The following is a 21,547-nucleotide window of genomic DNA, read 5'->3' as shown; positions in this document are numbered from 1 at the left end:
CAAATGATTTTTAGGAAATACATCCCAGGATCAAAGGCAGCAGCAATTCAGATTATTTTCTGGGCTGGAGGACATCCAGCATTGTCCAGCCCTTTCCTCTCCAGCTTCTTTGTTCCTGGCCCAATCCTTTTTCTAATTAGATTTCAGCTCTTTCAACCAACGGAGTTTATCTTTACATGTGGATGTCAGTACAGCTTCTTGTTTTTGAAATCTATGTAGAGCACCCTCATGGCCCATACCACTAGTCCTTGTTTACCTGAACTGAACAAAGAACACAAAGCCCTAATAATGACTTCACTGTGTTTAAAATAAAGTATGCATTGCAAATAGATTTTATGGTAATAATTTCATTAGCGTGTCTTTAAGGGAACAAAGGATAAACAAAGGCAAAATATACGCAGAATAAACAACAGTCCGCTCTAAAGTTAATGAAAAAACACAGGGTTTTCATTAACCAATGTACATAAGAAAAAGTTAGCTATTTCACAAAGTAAAAAGTTCAGTATTGTGTAGGTAAACTACGAAAGCTTTAAATTACTCTTTGATTTCAATCACCTGTTCTGTGTTCTGCTCTTTTTATTGTTTCTCAAGCACACACAATTAAAACCTAGTTTCTACTGGCTTTAGGCAAGCTCCAGTAGAAGCTCCAGGCTTCATAGCCTAGAAAACATAAGGCAATGCTAGGCAAGAAGGCTTTGACACAGAGCAAAGCAAAGCCTTCCCAACTGCTTTCAATGGAAAACTTTTGCAATGTGTTTCATGTTTTTCAAAAATCATGTGTTTGAAGTGCCTTCAGGTGTTTAAAACATGTCCAAATTGGTGGAGATCAGACTTTACACTACTATTACATGTACTATTTTTAATCCTACACAGCTGTACCCTATTTATTTAATTTATTTAACCTTTTAATCCTGCATTGACCAAGTAATATGTAGGTAGTGGTGAGGTGTAATGAAGTGCATACTTGCAGTCTATTTATAATGCTGTAAAACTGACATTCACTGAAACATTCGCTGGTGGAGAATCATCAAGGTTTTTGTAACTGATTCTCTGCCAGGGGATGTTTTAGTGAATGTCTTTTTTTTGTTTTTTTTTTTGTTTATGACAAAAACTGGCTTGGTCATCTGTGGTCACATCAGTATCCCTTGCCAAGACAGTAAAAAAGCCCATAATAGGGTCTTTTGCAAACCTTTATGTGATAATAATATGAAGCAATGGATTTTCATGATTTCAGATTGAAATATTGGTTTTAGGTCTGCTGCTTGCATACTTTAATATAAACTTTATTCCTAAACTGAACGAATTGTGCTTTTTTTTATTTTTTAGCATGTATATATTTCTGTCAGACCTACAAATAATATTTTATGTCATTACCCTTACATGGTGGTTGGATACCATTGGACCTAACAGTTGTTACATTGATTTGCTTCACAACTCCACCATTACTCCATCATTCTCTTCCTGTATAAAGATTACAAAAATTGTTTTATACTTCTTTCAGGGATTTGTCATGCATTTTCCAATCTATCCCCTATAGAGAAATACACAAATGAATTGACAGCTGGATTAACAAAAGTTAATAAAGGTGGACAGGCTGATAAGTTAAATTGATTGAATTAGCAATAGTTCAATGAATATATCTGCAAGTCATTTGATGCATAGATTGACATTTAAAATTGGAAATAATTAAATATTAAATTAGGCTAAACCTTTAAGTTGTTATGGTATTATATTTTGAATCGTTAATTAATTGTCTTTTTCCATCCTTGCAATTATGCAGTCACCCAACCATGTAAAATCCATCAGTTGGCTTTTAGCAAAGGAGGCTTGTAGCGAAAAAGGGTCAATCCTGATCAGCTAAGGTATACTAACTTCCAGGGCTCCATTTATAAATCAGGGAATCTAATCAAGGAGTCCATGAGGGAATGTTTGAGAGTTTTTTTAAATAGAGCCCCTAATTTTAGTCTTATTTATATTAGCAGGAATTATATGCCTACCCCTGAAACATTTTTGAAATACCAGTTCATTCTGTCAGACGATTAGATAGGCACACTTTGATAGGGTGTCAATGTTCTTTCTTCTCCTGTAAAATCAGTACCACTGGCTGCTGATATAGAAGTTTATATGTTGGGCATCAGCATCTATGCAGCTACAGCAGCACCAAGGGTGACAACACTGCAGGAATTAACCATACCTAGATTCACAGTCCTTTAAATTGACAGCACATGTCCTATTCTTTTCTATTCATTTAGGGAAATAATGTAGCAGGGTGCCTAGCATTTCCCACTTTGTACCTTTATCCAACTTTATAGCTGCATTTAGTATTTATGCATCATCCATGCATTCCAATGACATAGCCAGAGTATTCTGTAGGAAAAATCAGTGTTCCAAACACTTGAAAGATGTTAAACATAGCCCCGTGGTATATTCTAACCATTAACACTGGCACTGCTTTTGTAAGAAACCTTGTTATGAGAAATACATAACATCTGTAATCGCTCCCCTCTCCTGAAAATAACATTTGCCTGACTATCCCCGAACCATCTTGCTTTATTAGTACAAATCACATTTGTCTAAATTAGGACTCAGCTTTTTTGTTAACTGGCCTGATCTGCAGACTTGTTCAGGCTCACTGACATTGAACTATAAATGCCAGTGGTCAGACAGGCAGACAATCCTTTTCAGAAAGGGTCAGCAATAGTAGTTCAAGTTTTTCTGTAGTGACAGTATATTTTAAAGTCTTTTCTGAAGGCATATCTCTGTAATTGCAAACACTAAATAATTCATAAAGCAAATATTGAATCATGCCAGCGGAAACGTTATTGCCTTGGAGCATGTTCATTTAATTACAAGTGAGCTACATTTATCTCCAAAGTTAAAGTTTACCTAAAGTCTTTTTATTTAGTAGGGTACTTGTTAAACCCTGCCAGAGTTTTTTCTGTTGATTTTGTGGGGAACACATATTGTGGAGATGTTTTTAACTTCCTTTTCTGTAGAACTCTCTCCAATCTGTGTTATAGAGTTTATGTTGTTATAGAGCTTGCTTTGTTTAGAGAGGCATGATCATGTTGTAATAAAAAATTCTCTTAACTGTCCCCACATACTGAAAGCTTGGGGTTGTATAAAATATTGTTTTTGTACTATATGTTGTAGCATTAACAGTACCTTGTCTTGAAGCATTACACCATAGCATTACATTATCATATACTGGAAATACCTGAACTCAATCATTTAGAGGGGGTCTACATACTTTTGGCCAATACAGTGTATGTCCAGCTTTTCTTTTATGCGTGACTTGGTCACGTTTTCTCTCCCAGCCCCCTGGGTGGACAATATAGGAGCAGCAAGACATTGACGAGGGTACATTGTATGTGCATTCAGCGTTAGGCTGATACGTGATCATGAAATTGGTAGAGACCTGATTGATTCCAAATGCTAACATTTCCTAAATGCTGTGCTCAGGGGTTTCTAGTTTTACAAAATCAAACATTTTCAAATCATTACAAGAATGGGAGATGGATGTAAATCATTCAGTGGGTAAAACTGTATAAAAACAGATATTCTTTTGTTTTGGATAGGTTTCTTAGCATCTTATGCTGTCTTTGGCACTTTGGAAATTAAGAGGAATACCCCAAAAATAGACACAGAGGGGTGGCGCTTGTAACCATTTCCTAATTATTCTGTACCCTAAAATAAACTATTTGGCTTTGTAAATATGTAATTTAAAACATCCAGCCACAGACAACAAATCATGTCCTAGGATTTGTTGAACTCTGTATTGGCCTATATATTCTAATTGGAATGTTTACAAGGCATTTAAATGAAAAATGTATTTCAGGTTAAAATAAAAAAAATTTAAATTCTGTTTAAAACTACTTTTTTTCTGATGTAAAAGCAACAATAACACAATGAAACTGTTCTGTATTTATAATATTGCGAAGCACCTTGATATATTAGACTGAAAGCCACAAGGAGCGCGTGTTTAACATTCTTATTTTCTGCTTTAATACAGTGCTGAATGCACAACAAGACCCTTTATACAGTACATAAATTTCTTTCTGTATAATTACATTATGTATGATATCCCGGTGTGAAAGTTATAGTTTAACACATAGAGCTATTTGCAGAATGCTGCTTGCATGTTTTATTCTTAAGAGTTTAAATGAAATTCCCAGCCTACACTAATGAAATATGTTTCTGCTGAGGTCCCAAAGAGAAACTAGATGCCATGGCCACATTGTAATCTACCAGGAAGAGCAAAACCGTGCTCATATTATTAGCCAAATCTAATGATTTCCAGGAAAATATAAAGATTAGTAGTATGTACAAAAATATGCACATTCTTTAAAGTGAGATATGCTGCCTGACTAAATTGGTTTTCAATTCTCTACATTCCATCTGCAATTTGAAATAATCTGACACTATGATTTTGTGAATTGTCTAATGAAAAATTAAAAAGGCAGAGCAGAGGTGGCTGGCAGAACATCATATTTTTTTCTTATGTCTGCAGCTAAACATTGTTCTATTTCCTGCTTTCATAGCTGATTTGAAACTAGGTGGCTGCAAAGTATTTGTGCTGCAGAGGTGGCTGCATGTTACTATAAGCTGGGAGGCAATAGGCAACATAACTATATTTAGAGGTGGAAGACTCATTTTGATTGAAAAACATATTTTCTGCAAATTCCAATATTGGGCCTGATTTAATAAAGCTCTTCAAGGCTGGAGAGGACACACTTAACACATGTAACTTTGATGCAATATTTCCCAACTGTTAACCAAGATGATGGCCCAAAGCTTTTTTGTGGGTTTTACAACCTAAACTTGAAGAAAAAGTCAAATGCATCAGAATAGTTTCAAGGTTGCAGATAGCAATACCAGATGGAACATTTGTGTATTATTCATCTATTATCCTATTTTATTTTGTAACTGGTAGATTGCAGTCTGCTGGTTATCATCATTGTTTGTTTGTTTTTTGTACTAGGCTAAAATCTGTACTTTCACGTTTAATAATTAATACATTAAAGTGGGAATGGTAAATAAAGCTTTAATATAGCTCACTGGGTGTTTTTGATATATAGTAGAACAATTATAATGTGGACCAGCTAGGCTCTCTCCAAGGAACAATATTTGAAGAATTATGAATGCGCAGTATGATAATAACAAGCAATTATATCATTAAAAATGTGATGCTACACATATTAATGTAAAGAAAAGATTATGCCTCAAGGTTATTTTATCAGTAGGGATGCTAGGTAATATACCAAATAAAATGCTATCTCTGCAATAGGTTTTTCCGGAGGCTTTAAAGCCTGCGATTGAAGCTGGCCAAAAAAAATGACAACCCTTATTATCCTTCTAGCTTATGAGAAAATGTTCAAACTGATCTGTTTGCTGGAATCATTTACCTGTTAATAGTGAAGGTTAATAAGGTAGATTGGGAAGGAATGCAAATGAAGCTTAAAACAACTGCAGCATTTTGTTGTGATGTCTGTTTTAATTAGCTTCTGTAAACTGCAGCTTGTCCATTAACGGCAGTTGTAAAAATCCCTGTGCACACATTTGGTAGCACATGTTACCTTCTATTAAATATCAGCATCAAAGCAATGTAGCATTGTAACAAGATGAGGTTACAGAGTGCCCTAAGTAGACAGCCGTTGTGGAGTGTAAACTCACATAAGTTGTAGTTAGGCCATTGGGGAATGAGGTACAAAGAGAAATAAGCAGGCTGCCACTACTGAACTTTTATTTAGAAAGTTCCAGTTTTGTTACATTACAGCTTTCCAATTCAATGGAATTTATTTACTAAAAGAGTTATCATTCTGCAGGGGTAATTCACTTAGCCTAGTGACTGATGTTAGGCTCTTCTGACTTCAGCCATCTAATGGTTCAAGCAAAACTATTTTTTTTCCATGCACATGATTGTGAAACATTTGCAAATTTATAATTTACTTTTCTAAATGAACAGCCTAAAGTAAACCCTCTAGGTTACCCTCTAATAAATTAAGCACACTGACATAGAACAAGCATGTACAGTATATTAGGTGTTCTGACCTTTCTCTGCCTCTACTCATTCGGGCCAAAGGGTCAGTTAATGCCCGCACACCTCCAGCGTATATTAAACCTACCTTTCTACCACAACACTTTATTGTACCTTTGAGATAAGGAAGAGAGGATCCAATGAAAGCTCTAGACCAGCTTATTGGACATATTTTTATAGCAAGGTGGGCTCTTTCATTATAGTGACATCCCTGGGCCAGTTGTAGGTCACGTGGAGGTGGGAGGGGAGTCCAGAGTTCTGGATAAGTTCCCATGATTAGATTTGAAGATTACATTGGGCCTTCTTTCTGGATGTCGGTATTTATGTTGTTCTTGGTAGCTGAGAAACTATGAGTTTTTATTGTTGAGGCTGGAAAAATAAAGGTCACCTATTATAAGGGAGCAAAGTTCTGCTGTGTATAGCAAGTTTTCACTGTAATCTGCAAGCATGCATCACGCACTTGCACGTTATGAGCCCCCATCCACAAATGAAAAGTCCAAGTTCCGTCCTAAGCTGCCATAATCCCCCTGTCCTTCAGTGTAAATAGAAACATTTTTTGGGAGCAAATGCTTTTTAACGGGCTTTTGGCAACAAAAATGTACTGTGGGGATTTATTTCAACTTTAAAGTGGTGTCATACAACCCCTATTTACTACCTTTCCTCCATTCCAGTTGTATTATCCCCACCAGTCTTTTAAGAATTCAGCACTTTGGGTGATGTCTGTACGTCACACTGGTTATTGTAGTTCCTTCCTTTGACCCCTTTATTACTACAGGAACCAGCAGGGACATAAGGGTCAGTAGGACACCACAATAAGCATTGAGAGACACAGCCATCCAAGAGACTTTTCTTATGCCAAGCAGTTTTTTGGGCATCTGGAAAAGATAAAAGACAGATGACACAGGCTACTATCAAGGTGAGTACACTGACTTCTTTGGCATGTGTTATGGTGACACCATGCTTAGCAGCTTGCCTTTAGGTTCATTTTCCTTGCATTTGACATCAGTGTGAGATGATTCAGAGACTATTGTTGCTTCATAGACAGGTGTCTTTGACCATTAATTGACATAATTCTAACCTGCTTTTGTCTCCTTCTTGCATTTTTCAAACTCTTTCTTGGTTCCTTCTCCCCTGTATAGCCAGAGAATTACTTTTGACACAGGTCCTTAGTTAATAAAGTACCTACATAATAAAATACATTTCTTTTAATTTGTAGTTTACACTTTGCTCAGAATGTGCAAATTGTTTCAGTATGTTATACTTGTTAAAAGGAAAAAGTATTTACTTTTATTTATTTACAAAGGAAATATTGCCTTTCAGGATTCAGAATTCCCTCCGGACACCAGAGTGAACCCTCATTTAGCTCAGCAGAAAGGGAAAAGTGGTCACCTCCTGAAGACAAATGGATACAACCTGAGCAACACTCTGAAAGCACATGAACTGGCAGTCAGCAGGTAGGCATGTTATCCTTTTATTGTTGTGTCTTCAAATGGACATTCATAAGCTGCTGCTTATGTATCTACTTCCAAGGACAGTTCCATTTGAAAGCAGCATTACCTTGGTAAGCATAAAGACAAGTATCATAGATCTTACCAAAAGCGAAAGCAACATTTCAGGAATACGTGGGTGCAGCAGTTCCCATTTCCATACTGGCTGACATAAAGGTGATAAACAAATATATAACTTCACTAGATTTTCAGCTTAACATTCTGTTCAAATGTATTAGTAGGTCTTAGGGTTAATGTTTGCATGCAGCTGTTTTCTTTTGTCATTGGTTTCAAAAGCATTTTTAATGGATGTGAAATATAGTATTTGAATGAAGTGTCCGTAGGTGCTTTTAGTGACTTTTGCCATGCATCATATTTCTTTTATTTTTTACTCTTACTTATAAATGTTTTCTAAACTAAGCTCAGAATGTTATATATTTGTAAGATGCTTTTACTGGGCATAGACATGACAGTTCTAACATTCAGACACCAAGTGGCAGTAGACACACTGCTTATTCTCCACACTCCTATAACTACAATGCAGGCAGTGTGAAATGTTTCTGTATTTACTGGTCAGTGCACATATAGCTATCCTGAGAGATATGGATATATCTTGAAGCTGTATTTGTACTGGCAGCTCTGTGGCACACGCTTGTTCAGCATTTAATAATTGTGCAATTTAATGAATGTGTTGGCACTGAGATCAAAACAACATGTTGCATTTATAAAGATTACATTCGGCTGTTGAAATAGAATTTGCTGTTTTTGCCTATGTTTACAACATACATTATTATTTCAGAATAGGTACTAATACACTGAACAGATCTTTAGAATAATGAGCTGAAATATATATGATCATAATGCTGCTTTACTGCACATAAGTATATGGACTTCTCAAATATAAGTCCTCAAGTCTGTGGTGCGGGGTTAGGTTCTAGGGTTGCTGCAATTGGTCTAGGTTCAGCAATGTTATGTGCCCCAAAAATAAGGTCAGCTGACTACTTAAATATACTTAATGATCAATTTTTTCCATCAATGGATTTTTTTTCACTGATGGCACAGGAATATTCCAAGATGGCAATGCCAGGATTCACTGAGCTCAAACTGCTACATATTTTTCATATTAGAGACAGGACTATCTGGCGCAGTATGACAAGATCACCTCTGCGATTTTTTATTGTTGTTGGAGATACCCACCAGAAATAAATAAAAATTGTCATATTTATAATTTTGCTTCAGCTACAGCTCAATGTAATTGTTTGCTTAGCTGGTTTCCGTTGATGCTGCATCCTCTTGTACTGGCATCTGAGGTTACGGTGCTGAAGTGATTGTTTCTATTTATTCTTATATAAGCTACATACAGTTGGAAAACAAGGTGATTTGTGTTGTTATCCTCAAGGTGTTTTTTTATAGTAACAGATGCTACAGACCCCAACTAAACATGTGCTAAGTACGTCATTGAATACTGTTTCCCGGTACAAAGGTTGTTTCTATAAAACCACCAAGATTAAAATCTGAATTATTATTCGTTGTTTGATACATAAAATCTGTAGGTGGCAGGGCTGTAAAAAGAAACATGTTCCTTAAATTAGAACTTATGATAAATACTTAAAAAACAAAACACTATATTCAGAGTATTTATTAAGAAATTATTAAATTTATTGTAAACATAAAAATATAAATTAATACACAGTTTATGTGATTAAATAATAAAACTTAAAAAAAGTAAAAGTTTAAAGTCCAATTTTTAAAACAATCAGGCATTGCTTCATTGTGCAGCACTTTGTCTTCCTTCTTTGTTTATGGGAGGGTAGAACAGGGGTTGATCACTTAAATTCGCTAGTGCTCTTGTTCAGGCAGCAAAGCTAGAAAGATTGGTGACAATGTTATATTGCTGAACTTCAGTGGCGAAAAGTGAGCTCACCGACCTAGCTTTGCAGCCTGGCAAGTTTATAAAGATTTAGGTGTGTTGTTTAGAGAACTTACTATAATGCTGCAAGCTAAGACTATTGCCATATGAGCATTTGATTTGTGTTTGCCACTTGCCAATCTTTAACACTACATAAATAATACTTAATACTGCCAGAACTGCATCAACTGCTGACACCTTCAGCATCTGTCACTTCCCAGGTATGTCAGCACCATTTTGCTTCATTAAATGGCACACTGCATTTCAAACTATATGATGTATCCATTCAAAGATTGAGGTGCAATGTATTCAGCTGAGTTAATTATTTGGCATTAAAGCTAAACCAAGCAAAGTAATTGTTTACTTCAGCCATGCAGTAATTCTTTTTAAGCTTATTTCTCTACCTGGAAAAGGTTAGTTTTAATTGGTTCAGATGATATAGTCTCCATTATGCTGTGTCCTGATCTGCAGCATTTTCATTGCCTGCATTTTGAGATAATGGGCAGAGGCTCTGCATCAACACTGTTGTCTATCCTACCTACGGCGCTGAGATTGGCAAGGGGGTGGAAGTACCAACCTGATCATCTAAAAGCAAGCTAATTCAACTGTAGGAAGAAAGCCAAAAATGAATTACTATTTGGCAGAGATTAACAGCTACTCTCCTCTTGAAAGCTAATAAAATGATTTAGTGACCAGTGTTGGGTTTTAATCCATCATTTTATCTTTGCAGCTCTGGGACTCACTTATGTGTTTTCCTATTGTTTGTCCAATAAAGCTATTTTCCTTAAAATTGTTCTGAACATTGCATACCAGAAAAATGTAATCTGATGCACAATGCACAAGCCTTAGATGTTTTGAAAAATAACATTTGACATGAAATACAAAGTTTACCAGCCACATTTGTACAAACTATAAAAGATCTAAGACTTTCACATTACTTGGACTTAGCAGACCCCATTAACGGAAATTTGTGGTTTCTCTCAGCATCTGCCTTTAAAAGGGGAAAAAAATATAACTTGTAATTTGAACATATTTCCTGTGTGTTCTCTGCATTTTACTTTGTCTTTATTCTTTTGTCAACACCTGTTGCAGAAGCTCGGAGTGTCTTGTCTCCTAATGAGGTTTTCTGTCAGGATCAGACAGTGCCTCTACAGACTTACAGAACCGCGTTCCACCAGGAGCACAAACCAGCATGCGTTCACTCCTGTGTAGTGTAATTTTAACTTGAGCAACCTTCGCTGTTCCGCTTCACCTAAAGATTTTAATATCTGATTGCAAGATATGTATAATACCAATATGTTCATACACAGTTACCATCAACAACCCATCTGTTTGCACAGATAAGATCTTCACTATTTTTGATATTGGCATATTTTATTTCATTTTATCTTATCTTGCAGTCGGAGGTTAATAGAAAAATAGACCTTTCAAGTTCTGATATTGAATTTCTTTTTTTAAACTTTGATTCAATTTGATTTGGTTTTCTAAATATGGAAGGGTTGGGGTCAATGGTATAATATATACAATGTGTGTGTGTGTTACTCATACCTTTTTGGTTGTGTTGTGCAAGTTATTGAGATTATATTCGGAAGCAGGAGTGAACCTTTGCTTTACTTCATCAGGCCATGAAAAAATAAATAATGGTAAAACTGCTACAAAAATGGCCCAACACTTTATACCTTGGTCTCTGAGGTCCCAATGCTGATAGTGTCACTTCTATTGCGGGCATGTTTCTTAGTTATGTTTTACTAGAGAACACTGCTTGTTAAACCCCAAAACTGACGATTTGCATGCACACAGCCTCTTAATGCATTGTTGGTTATAAAGAAACATTATTTGGGAAGCACTTTATGATTCTTCCTTGATCAAAATTTCCTGTTCTGGGCTGGGCTAATGGCTAGTGTAAATTTAGGGTTGCCTAGGCTGCTTTCACATCTGGGGTTCAAAAGTGTGGGAGAAGCAAATTCCACAGAATATCAACATACAGCTATGTAGGGACAGTGGGAAGGTGATAATTATATCTGCAGTTATATCTGTGGTAATATGAAGGAATGCCTGTAATTCTTTACATTACATTCTAGGATTGACTTGTGTTAAGCTAGAATGTGTGAATTATTTGTCTTCCCCTAGACAAAGCAAGAGGGCCAGAGACCTATGTACATAGGTGCTCCCTTTTACCTCTATTTGGGGACATTAAATTGGGGAAAACAGGAAGAAGAGCAGACTCCCTGGTTGGTGCCTAGCCTGGGAAAGGGCCTATTCTGCATAGGCAGTCTCTCCCTACTCACTTTTCACCCATACTAAGGTGCCATTGCCGTTAAAAGCAAAAAGTGTCTTCCCCACAACCATTTTTGCAAGCTTCTTGAGAGCTGTTATAAATGTTCAGACTTAACAAAAAAAATTAAAATTACCGTGTAGTTGTTGGTCTGCCTGCCTTGGAGATCTGTTTGGTGAATGACTAAAGAAGTCATTTTAACTTTCTGATAAGTTTGCTCTATGTTTGAGAGGTTAATTTAGACTAGATTCATAGATATGTAAATAAATACACAAGTACAAATTACCACTTTACTAGTTTACTTTTCTACAGGGCAGTAGTAATTGGTCCAAACTGTGGATTGTAGGGCAGAACATTGTTTAACTCACTTTTTTCTGCAGATTTACTTTTACAATATAATAAAATTAATTCTGTTGTCTGCCATACAATAATATTCACATTTATTGATCTTGTCTCCACTACTCACAACCAAATGTCCCAAAATGAAGAATTCACACTTCTTCTTTTTTAGCATTACACCTCTATAGGAATGCTGGACAAGGAATAGATCTTCTGTTAGATAGCTGTTAGATTCTGTTAAAAAAGCCTGTGTATATTTGTGGTTGTTAACAATTTTAGGTACAGCTTTTTGTTATCAGATTTCCTAAAATTCTTCTTAATGCATACAGTTCCCTTATGCTTTTAAGTTCTATCGTGAAATAAGGTTTCTGAAGCATCCTAGCAAGTAGAGCCTGCAGGGAAATTTCTATCTGTCAGATTTAAAGAACATTTGTCGGAAAGGAGGATATCACACGATTTGATTGGGTTTCCAATTCTTTTCTACCGTCGCAGAGTATTCAGTAATTACCTCGCAAGGGAAGAGGAACATCTGTTCATGTACACTGTATCAGTATGAAGAGGAGAAAAAAAGCAAATAGAAAGGATTTATTGGGATTAACTAAGCTTTACTGGTGGGCTCAATGGACCTTTTTTTATCCTTTGTTTTAGAGAAGGATTAGGCCACCATTATATCTAATTATTCCAAGTAACAATTCAGCAGATGCTCAATGCAGACCTCATTCCAGTGGATAAGCCTGCAGAATCATGACAGCCAATGGGAAATACCACTACTAATCTTGTATACCAAGTATTTATTTGGAACCTTATTTGTGAAATATCATTACATGTGTCATCAAACTATGTGGATATTTATGAACATGGCAAATGCACAAACTCGTCGTGTCATCGATACAGCAATGCTGGATCGTTATTTGCCAAGTCTGCAGGGATGGCAGGGCTGTCACTAAAACAAGCATTACAAACACTCAGAGAAACACAAGAGGAAGATTCATTTTAGAGAAGGATCATGGATGATTAAGTAGGCTACAAATTCATGCTTTCCAATCAAGCCTTTGTATCTGCAATTATCCAAACACATTTCTAGTTTGAATTGTCTCTTATTGAAGGATGTGTTACAGTATAATTTAAGACACATTTGAAGGGTCAGTCCAACCAAAATTGTTATTTCAGTTTTGTATAAATGTCACTATGTTGAATTGTCCACTGATAATGTATCTATTAGAAAACTTTAGTGTTGAAATCTGCTCACTTCATTTCATAACTACCTGTCATAGCTATAACAATGAGGTCTCTTCTTTTCTTCTTGCTCCTTTTTTTTTTAATTGGAGAAAGACTGCCATCATGTTGACTTTTGCACAGAACTGCCGTTTCTATGTTGGGGACATTTAGTTAGTTGTCGGAGTCCCCACAAGATTATATATCAGTGAATAATTCAAGCTAACAGAGGCCACACATAAGTTTAAAGTCACTTTCAGTTGGATGGAGCCTTAAATCACACCTAACATCAAAAATATGTTTCATTGTATGCCTTACACAGAGATCACAGTATTCCCCCTGACAATGACTTTTTTCAGGCATCATAGAGTCGTCATCTATATCCCTGGATAGGAATTGGCACAGTCATGTAAGTCTTGGTGTCCATGCAGATGTCAACTGCATTCTCAAATGTCTGATATACCTGAAGGCCAGCCCCTTTTATTTTTACCTTTTAACTAACTTCTGCAGTCTGATCACGGAGTGAGAGGAGACAGCAGAGTGATGACATCTCCTAAGCCTAGGCATTTAAAAAGGACCTAAATTATCATTGGTGTGGGTAAGCTTTGCTTTTATTGGGACAGCATATATGGTGATTATGGCACACATTTACAATTCTGTAGGAACTTTTGTGCTAAAGCTGCTTTGTGCTAAAGCTGCCATCTTCGCCACTGACTCCATGGCACACTTTTGGGTCCCTGGCAATCTTCTGCATTGGACAGACACTGATGATGTAACACGTAGTACCATTGTCCCAGCATTTGGCTCCATATGGGGCAGTCCTTTTTATTATGACTCAGGTTAAAAAAATATTTTAAAGAATATTAACTACATGGCTATTTTAAATTTAATAGAATCTCTACTTGCTAAATATATATGTTTGTAAGGGACTTTAGAACAATTTAAATCAGTACTGTGCGTTCTTTTGCTACATATGAAAATAGATGGGTCACCTGGGTTAGAAAATGTTATCATTAATACTGCAGATAAAATATTCAACATCTCCCCGACCCACTTACATTGCCTGAAATATCAGCAGATATTTGAGCCTTTTAATAGGACTTGTGAGATTTTATTTTTTATTTTATTTTAGATGCTATAGCAACCAATAATTCTTTGTTGTTTACAGCTGAACTCTGGTACATAGACAAAGCCACCTTGCAGTGAGGATCCCCCACTGCAGGGGTTAATGATCATTTTCATCTAGCGCACCATTAAGGAGCACACATGTCCTATCTTTCCCTCCACTAACCAGTGCGCTTTTCTTCCCTCAAGTGCTCCAGGTTGCTGCTGGTCCTGCTGTATGTGGTAAGGTTTCAAAGTGAGTGCTTGTTTTAAAAGAGATTGGATTCCAGGGAATCTCCTGCATTAAACTTTATTTCAGTTATGGTTTAAGATGCATGTTACAGCTAGGCATAGTGTGAATTGGCTTTAAAATGTCATACCCATTGGTCCACTGCACCCACTGTTAAAAAGGCCCTCTAATTTCTCTCTTTTCCTAATGCCATTTTGCATTTAGTAGAAATTTGCTGCAATCTGTGGGGAAATTGATAACTCTGGGAACATTGATCTTCTACGTTCCTCTCATCCTTCTCTGGTTCGTCCCTCTAGGCTCCACCTATTACAAATAGCAGTGACATAGATGTCAGCAGGATGAAGCAGTAAAAGCTGAAATGATTTTTTTATATTTAGGTGTTTAAAACTGGTTCTAGAATAAAGTTGTTTATTTAGAGAATGATAACCCTCCTTCCCGACCTAGATCCCAGTGCTCTCTAACTGACTGATTAGAAATACCCTAAAACCCATCTTAACTAACCCAAAGCTGCAGCCACCTTTTCCTAAAAAGTGATTATCATCTTGTGATCTACATATAAGTAATAAATGGCAGCACAGTACTCTAAAGTTGTTCATTGAATTGTATGTATAGTGCTCAGTAACAATTAAATGTGCAATTACAGGCAATTTTATTAGCTCCATAACTTTAGCAAAAATATTCTGTGTCCACCAAGCCCTAATCTTTCTGTTGTTAAATAAAGTTCTTTAGGATCATGGCTTAGTGTAGAGGTCCCCAACCCCCGGCCGTCTGATAGGTGGGCCACGGCTCTGGCTGGTGCACCCACCAGCGTGATCAGGAGAAGGATTCCGCTTGGGGGGGGGGGCGCACCAGCCAGAGCTGCGGACCACGTCTTCCGGAGACATCGCAGGCTCAGAGAGGCGAGCGGGTTGTGTGCAGAGACACTCTGGTGGAAGTTTCTTCCATTTGAGTGACACACGGCTCCTTGTACATTGGCGGTCCGTAGTCTGTGCATATAGTGATACACAACGTGCAAAAGGTTGGGGACCACTGACTTAGAGAATTCACCTTCTTCATACGGAGGATATTCCCCACCAGACCATATTTCCTTAAGCAATCTGTGGAGTGCCCAGTCACATTTCAAATATAGCAAAATCAGGGGCTCCATATGTTAGAGATTTATACATATTGATCTATGACTACATTTACATGGTCAGGAGGTTCATGATCCCAGTGGACTCATAAAAAACATTACCATATAGTAACTATATACATTCACAAATGCAGGTATTATAGTCAGATTTCTGCTCTACCTGTTTGTTATTCAAGTATAGTGTATATCGATCATTCCGCAGCTTCTTTTGTTCCATGTTCTTGTACTGATTATCTGCAGAATGTTTTTCTTGTAGTTGAAATATTTCCTGTGACTGAATAAGTTAAATAAGAAAGACGATGAGGGAAATGGATCTCAGAATTCTTTCAAAATCCCACAGTCTAGCTACAATAGTAAAGAATTATTAGCAGTGATTGACACACATATTTATAAATATAATTCACTTATAATTATAAGTATGTATCAATACATACAAGGCATGAAATAGCTTTGGTAAATATTTAAGGGAAACAAGGTACATGATATTTGCTATGACCTTTGAGTAGGGCAATGAGAATTTGTCAGTGGCTGAAAGGTTATTCTTTTTTTCAGATAAGGTTTACCAACAGTTTAATTGTTTTGAATTTTTTCATAATAAGCATTGATGTCTATTAATGCAACCTGAAAAGAGTTGGAATGGATAAAACCCCTAACATGTTTTAACTACTATCTGGAGCTCCTTATTAGTGTCCCTCACTTAATACCGTCACAGTGTCAACTGTTTTATTAGACAGAAAATCAGTAAAAATCTGTAACAGTATTCTTTATTTCCCAAGGCTTCCTCTTCACTCATTTCACCTCTGGAGTCTGGCACAAAATACCTAATACTTACCCATATTTGTTATCGATAAACACTCAAAATTTCCCCTGTCTATCAAAATTCAGTGTTATTTATTTGGGGGATCAAGCTGTGTCACAGGTTGAAGTGAAGTGTAGTTAGCACTGCATAATAAAGCTTTTGGCTGCATGCAGATTCAACAGAAGATTAAGCAAAGGGAAACCTTAGGGAAGTAAACACAGACATCTCATTGTGGGGAACTGCAGAGTTTCATTCCTTTCATAAAAGTTAGTACGGGCTCAATTTAAGAAGGGACAAAATTATTGATGCTTGGTTTATTGGCATTAAACTCTTGTCAAGGAGATTTACACAAGATTTAATCAGCGTGACTGTTTCCACATGTTGCTTTTAATGAGAAGAAACAACTAATGTCAATCTATTCCAATTTATAATACATCTAAACTGTGACTTCTAATACAAGCCTATGTTGCTGTTACTGAAATTACTGGGCACAGCCCATTTCTTTGCTGTAGCACATTGCAGGATATGAGGCAGGGCACTATACACTGCAGTGCATTCTTACACTATATGCCTAATAATTTTAATGGCATTTATTTAACTAGCCGTGGCTCAAAATCCCAAACCAATATAAGCCAATTTTCTTGAACTAAGCCTGTATTATGTTATTCTCCCTAAGGCCATTTACTGCATTTGGCATAATACGCTTTGCTGCATTCTGGATACTTTTTTTCATTCTCTTTTAATCTTCATTAGAACAAAGCTTCATTGAAGATTGCGGGCACCAATGTTGGGGTCATGATGATTGATCCATATTTCTCGCTTTTTTTTACATTTTCTCTCCAATTTAACTCTTAAATAGACCCATAGATCATCTTGGCCTTTTGTTTGGCGCCAAGTACCTGTCTAGCTGTTGTCTCACTGGAAGCCTCAAAATACTCAGCTGGGCATGTTGTATTATGGAGTTCAAAAACAGCAAAAGCGCCGCTGGATACAAAAGCTTTATTCAAGCTGCAATTAATTGATGTTGGTATTGCAATGATGGCAGAAAAAAATTAAATTCCATGACCAGATAGTATTAGAACTATAGACAGACATTTTAAAGGTTACTGTCAGGTCTGGGTTTACAAAGATGCCTATGTAAGCCCAAACCTAGAATTACTATTTTCAGAGCGGAAACAGACTGCTACTTTGTCATTATCCATTTTATGTTGTCCTGGGAAGACATCAAATCTTACTAATACTTAACAGCACAATAATATTTACTGAGATATTGCAAGGTATCTTAGGAGTTCTGGATAGCGACCTATCAATTTACTGTTCCTTAGAGTCCCAAAATACCTCACCAAGAATATTAAACTATCGCCATGTTTAACAACAAAATATTCCATGGACCTGGAGAACAATAATTTATTATCATAGCATTTTAAAGTACAATTCGTTGTAGCAATGAACCTGTATTAAATAAAGAACCCTGGCGAGGCATATAAGCAGCTAACAATGATTTGAAACTATATAATAATTATTTCTTTACTAGCCCAACAGAAATGTTTACATTAAACTCAAAAATATTTGATTGCTGCTATTTGCACAACTCCCTATGATTTATACATACTTATTGACCTAATTCACGAATTTTGCCCAATTAACGCATGATGAGTACCATCAGTGTAGTGTAAATATTTGGTCAAGACTGGGTAGTATCCCCATAGAGATATTGCAGCTTCCGAAGTTTTTTTGAAGTTTTCAAGGAAAAAAAGGATAAGTGTACATCCTTGTGTACATTTGTCCTTTAAATAAAAATAAATTGAATACAGATAGCCTGTAAAATGTCTTCACACAAACCAACTCTCCAAGGCTGGAGGGTATACACTTTTATCAGTGAAGCTGGGTGATCCAGCAAACCTAGAATGGATTTCTTCAAAGGTAATTGGTATTTATTAGCAAATGTTTTGAATCCTGGACTGGATCCATCCCAGGTTTGCTGGATCACTGGGACGACTGGCTTAGTTAAAAATAACACAGAGTCTAAATGCTTACAGGTTGTGTAGACATCATTTCACCCCCCCCCCCCCCCAAATACAATACCTGGCAAAAAAAAAAAGCCTCACTGGCCACTAGGCCACTATGGACAGTAGGATATTGGTTGGGCAGGACTAGGCTCAAATAAAGTCTGATTCATCATCTTCTAAGGAGCATATAAGAACCTTATCTTCGTGAGAAAAATAGTAGGTTTTATTTTGGTTCTTCTGCTCTGTATTAAGACTGTTACGTTTAAATGTTGAAAATGAAACAGCCATTTGCCTTATTTAAAGTGGTACTTATTCTATAGAATAGGCCATTAAACCAATCTACCCTGGCCCCCAGCCACACCACAGTAAGACATGACCTCCATTTACTGACATATTTGGAAGTATTAATCTTTATGTCACTTTCTCAGTCAGTGGCAAATTGCCAAAATGCATCATGGTTGGAAATAGTCTGTTGGAAGATTAGATTTTCAGATAATTGAATACCGTTTATTTTAATTTGCTGAGCAATTTTCTTGAAAAGTATTGATGATCCTCCTATTCATATTACAGGTGAGGTTGGTATTTTTCCAGAGCCTATCTGCTGTACGTAGTACTGGATGAACATTCTTCTATCACTGTTCTGCAGAGCTTTATGTGCACAGAACATACATATTAGCAGGTGTTGATAATATGACAGACTAATTGCCCTTCACCTACGAGGCCCCAGTTTTGTGTAATTATTCAGAATCAAAAGCGGGATAGTGCCCCTTTGGATCAGTAGGGAATTAAAGTTTGCATAATAATCAAGGATTCTTTCATTTCCTGTGACGATTCTCAATTTCCATTAAATCAAGCCATTTATATTTTATCCTTTCAACTAACATATTTTTGAAAATGGTTTTATTGAGCTCAGACTCATTCAAAAGAGATCTTCATTTAGTTTTCCAGCTCATTATTGCTTTCTTCTCTCAGATGAATTGTGTGTATCAGTCACAGATAAAAATAAAAAGCATTAGTGTATCAGACAAATCCTCTTTGTGTATTAAAGTTTGATAGTACATTAACATTTTCCCATTCAGTTTTCTATGCTTTCTAAATGTAAGGCTAGCACTGTAAGGAAAGGAATTACATAACTGGTTTCTTGAGTTAGTCCCTTGAACTCAATTCAGTGATTCTCAAACTGGGTTCCTACAGAGGTTTTTAGGGGTTTTAGCAAACAATTTGCGCCTCTCAGGTCAGGTCAAGTGACACCAATGATCTTTTTGGATAACTGTGAGGATGACATTCTTTACACTGGCCAGCAATGTAAAAGGCATTTTTCCCATTGACCCCCACACTAATATACTGTGAGCTGTGGATATAGTAATTATAGCAGGGGTTCTCTAAGACCTGAAAGTTTTTCAAGGGCTTGTAAAAAAAGTTGCAAGGGGTTGACTCAGTATGCCCATTTATGATTTATTATATGCTAGTCCTTCCAACCCCAAAGCCTCGTGATGGAGAATGATGCTGGCAAATCACTGCTGGTACAGTAGCAACTTTGGCTGACATTTTTCTTTTTTACTTCCAGTTCCTTTAGTTGCAATCTATGGCACCACAAGCACATATAGATTGTAAAACAATAGTTCTGAAAATGTATGATGATACAGCCCCATTATAAAATAAATTGTTGTTCCTACCACTTGTTAAAGTGCTCATACACTTTCTCTGTGTGGAAATGTGGTATAGCTGTCTGAGAATTATTAATACATTTTTCAATGTTTAAAGCATGTAGCAGCTATTTTTATCAACCACAGAAAAGGATTGTTCATTTACTTCTTCCATGTTTTAAAGCATAGGGCAGACAACAGTGGACCCCTGTGCAGAACTGACGTGGGGGACCCTGTTGGCTGGGGTGTCTGGGGCCTTTGTGCAGGGTACACTTTGCCTTTCCCTATTACATACTATTTATAAAACATTTTACATAAGATGTTTTACATATAGTTTGTTATACCTGAAGGCATAAAAATTTGATTAAGAATATATTAATACAGTATATATAAAAGTGTCAATTTTTTTTTTGGCAGAAACACAAATGAACAGAGCTTTGTTGTTTAATTACTGAGAACTTGGATTCCAAAGTAAGTCTTTTCACCCTTCAAATTACAGCACGTTTCTACCAATGCAGAAACTAACGTTCCCTTAAATCTGGAACGTTCCATTATCTGGCCAGTGGGCATTTCTTTTGTTAGAGCACATAATGCCACAATGTACTCCACTAATCTTTTTGTTTAGTGATCCCCGAGACCTGTGATTACCAAAGGCTGTGTACACCTGATATTAACTATGAAAAGCACCTAAAATTTATTTTCAAAATTAAAACGGAATGCTGAAATGGTAGGTTTTTTCCATTGTGCTTTTCACATTGGACCTTAAAACGCCTGGGAAGAAAAACTCTGACAACCAAGGTTGTATTAAATATTACCAAATGCCATAACCTCAAATAATAGTGGTTTTAAATGTATGAAAACCGCAATAATTTTTGGAAGAATAACTTTTTAAATTATATTCTTCAGCTGTAGTTATTTCAAGAAATGTCAAAAAAAGTTTTTAAGTGGATGTTTTTTTTTTCATCTAAGCAAACCAAATTAGTCTGAATAAAGGAAAAAAGACAGCTCTCATGATGCAGTGCAAGTTGTGTTATCAGTAGGTGGGAAATGCATACATGAATTTTGTCATTTCAAGGGTGGAAGGTCCTATATACCAGCTGTTCTCACACTGTAAGTAAAATAACTGTGTTGATTACTACATAAAAAGCTTAAATGTATTTACCAAAGCAAGATTGGACTTTCATATTGAACTGCATAAAAAAGCCTGTGGCTACAATTAATGCTGTGTTGAGAATGTCCTTATATGTAGCCACTCCATTGAGTGTAGAGAGCTGAACTACAAATGTAAACACACACATCTATGCTACACAATGCATGAGGAGTATATTCTTCTTATAAGCAGGAA

The 21,547-nt window shown here is 36.4% G+C and overlaps 1 protein-coding gene across 1 annotated transcript in view; it reads left to right on the top strand.

The window, feature by feature from the left end:
- SPAG16 (sperm associated antigen 16) overlaps window positions 1-21,547 on the top strand; it is a 485,653-nt gene that overhangs the window by 94,809 nt on the left and 369,297 nt on the right. The window contains exon 10 of the mRNA XM_072418546.1: window positions 7,358-7,491. The gene's annotated coding sequence lies outside the window, so the exon portion shown is untranslated. The remainder of the gene's footprint in view (window positions 1-7,357; window positions 7,492-21,547) is intronic.

This window comes from Pyxicephalus adspersus, chromosome 7 (assembly GCF_032062135.1).
Source record: "Pyxicephalus adspersus chromosome 7, UCB_Pads_2.0, whole genome shotgun sequence".
Classification (NCBI taxonomy): domain Eukaryota; kingdom Metazoa; phylum Chordata; class Amphibia; order Anura; family Pyxicephalidae; genus Pyxicephalus; species Pyxicephalus adspersus.
The sequence above is the reverse complement of the archived record's forward strand: the minus strand, read 5'-3'. Positions and strand labels throughout refer to the sequence as shown.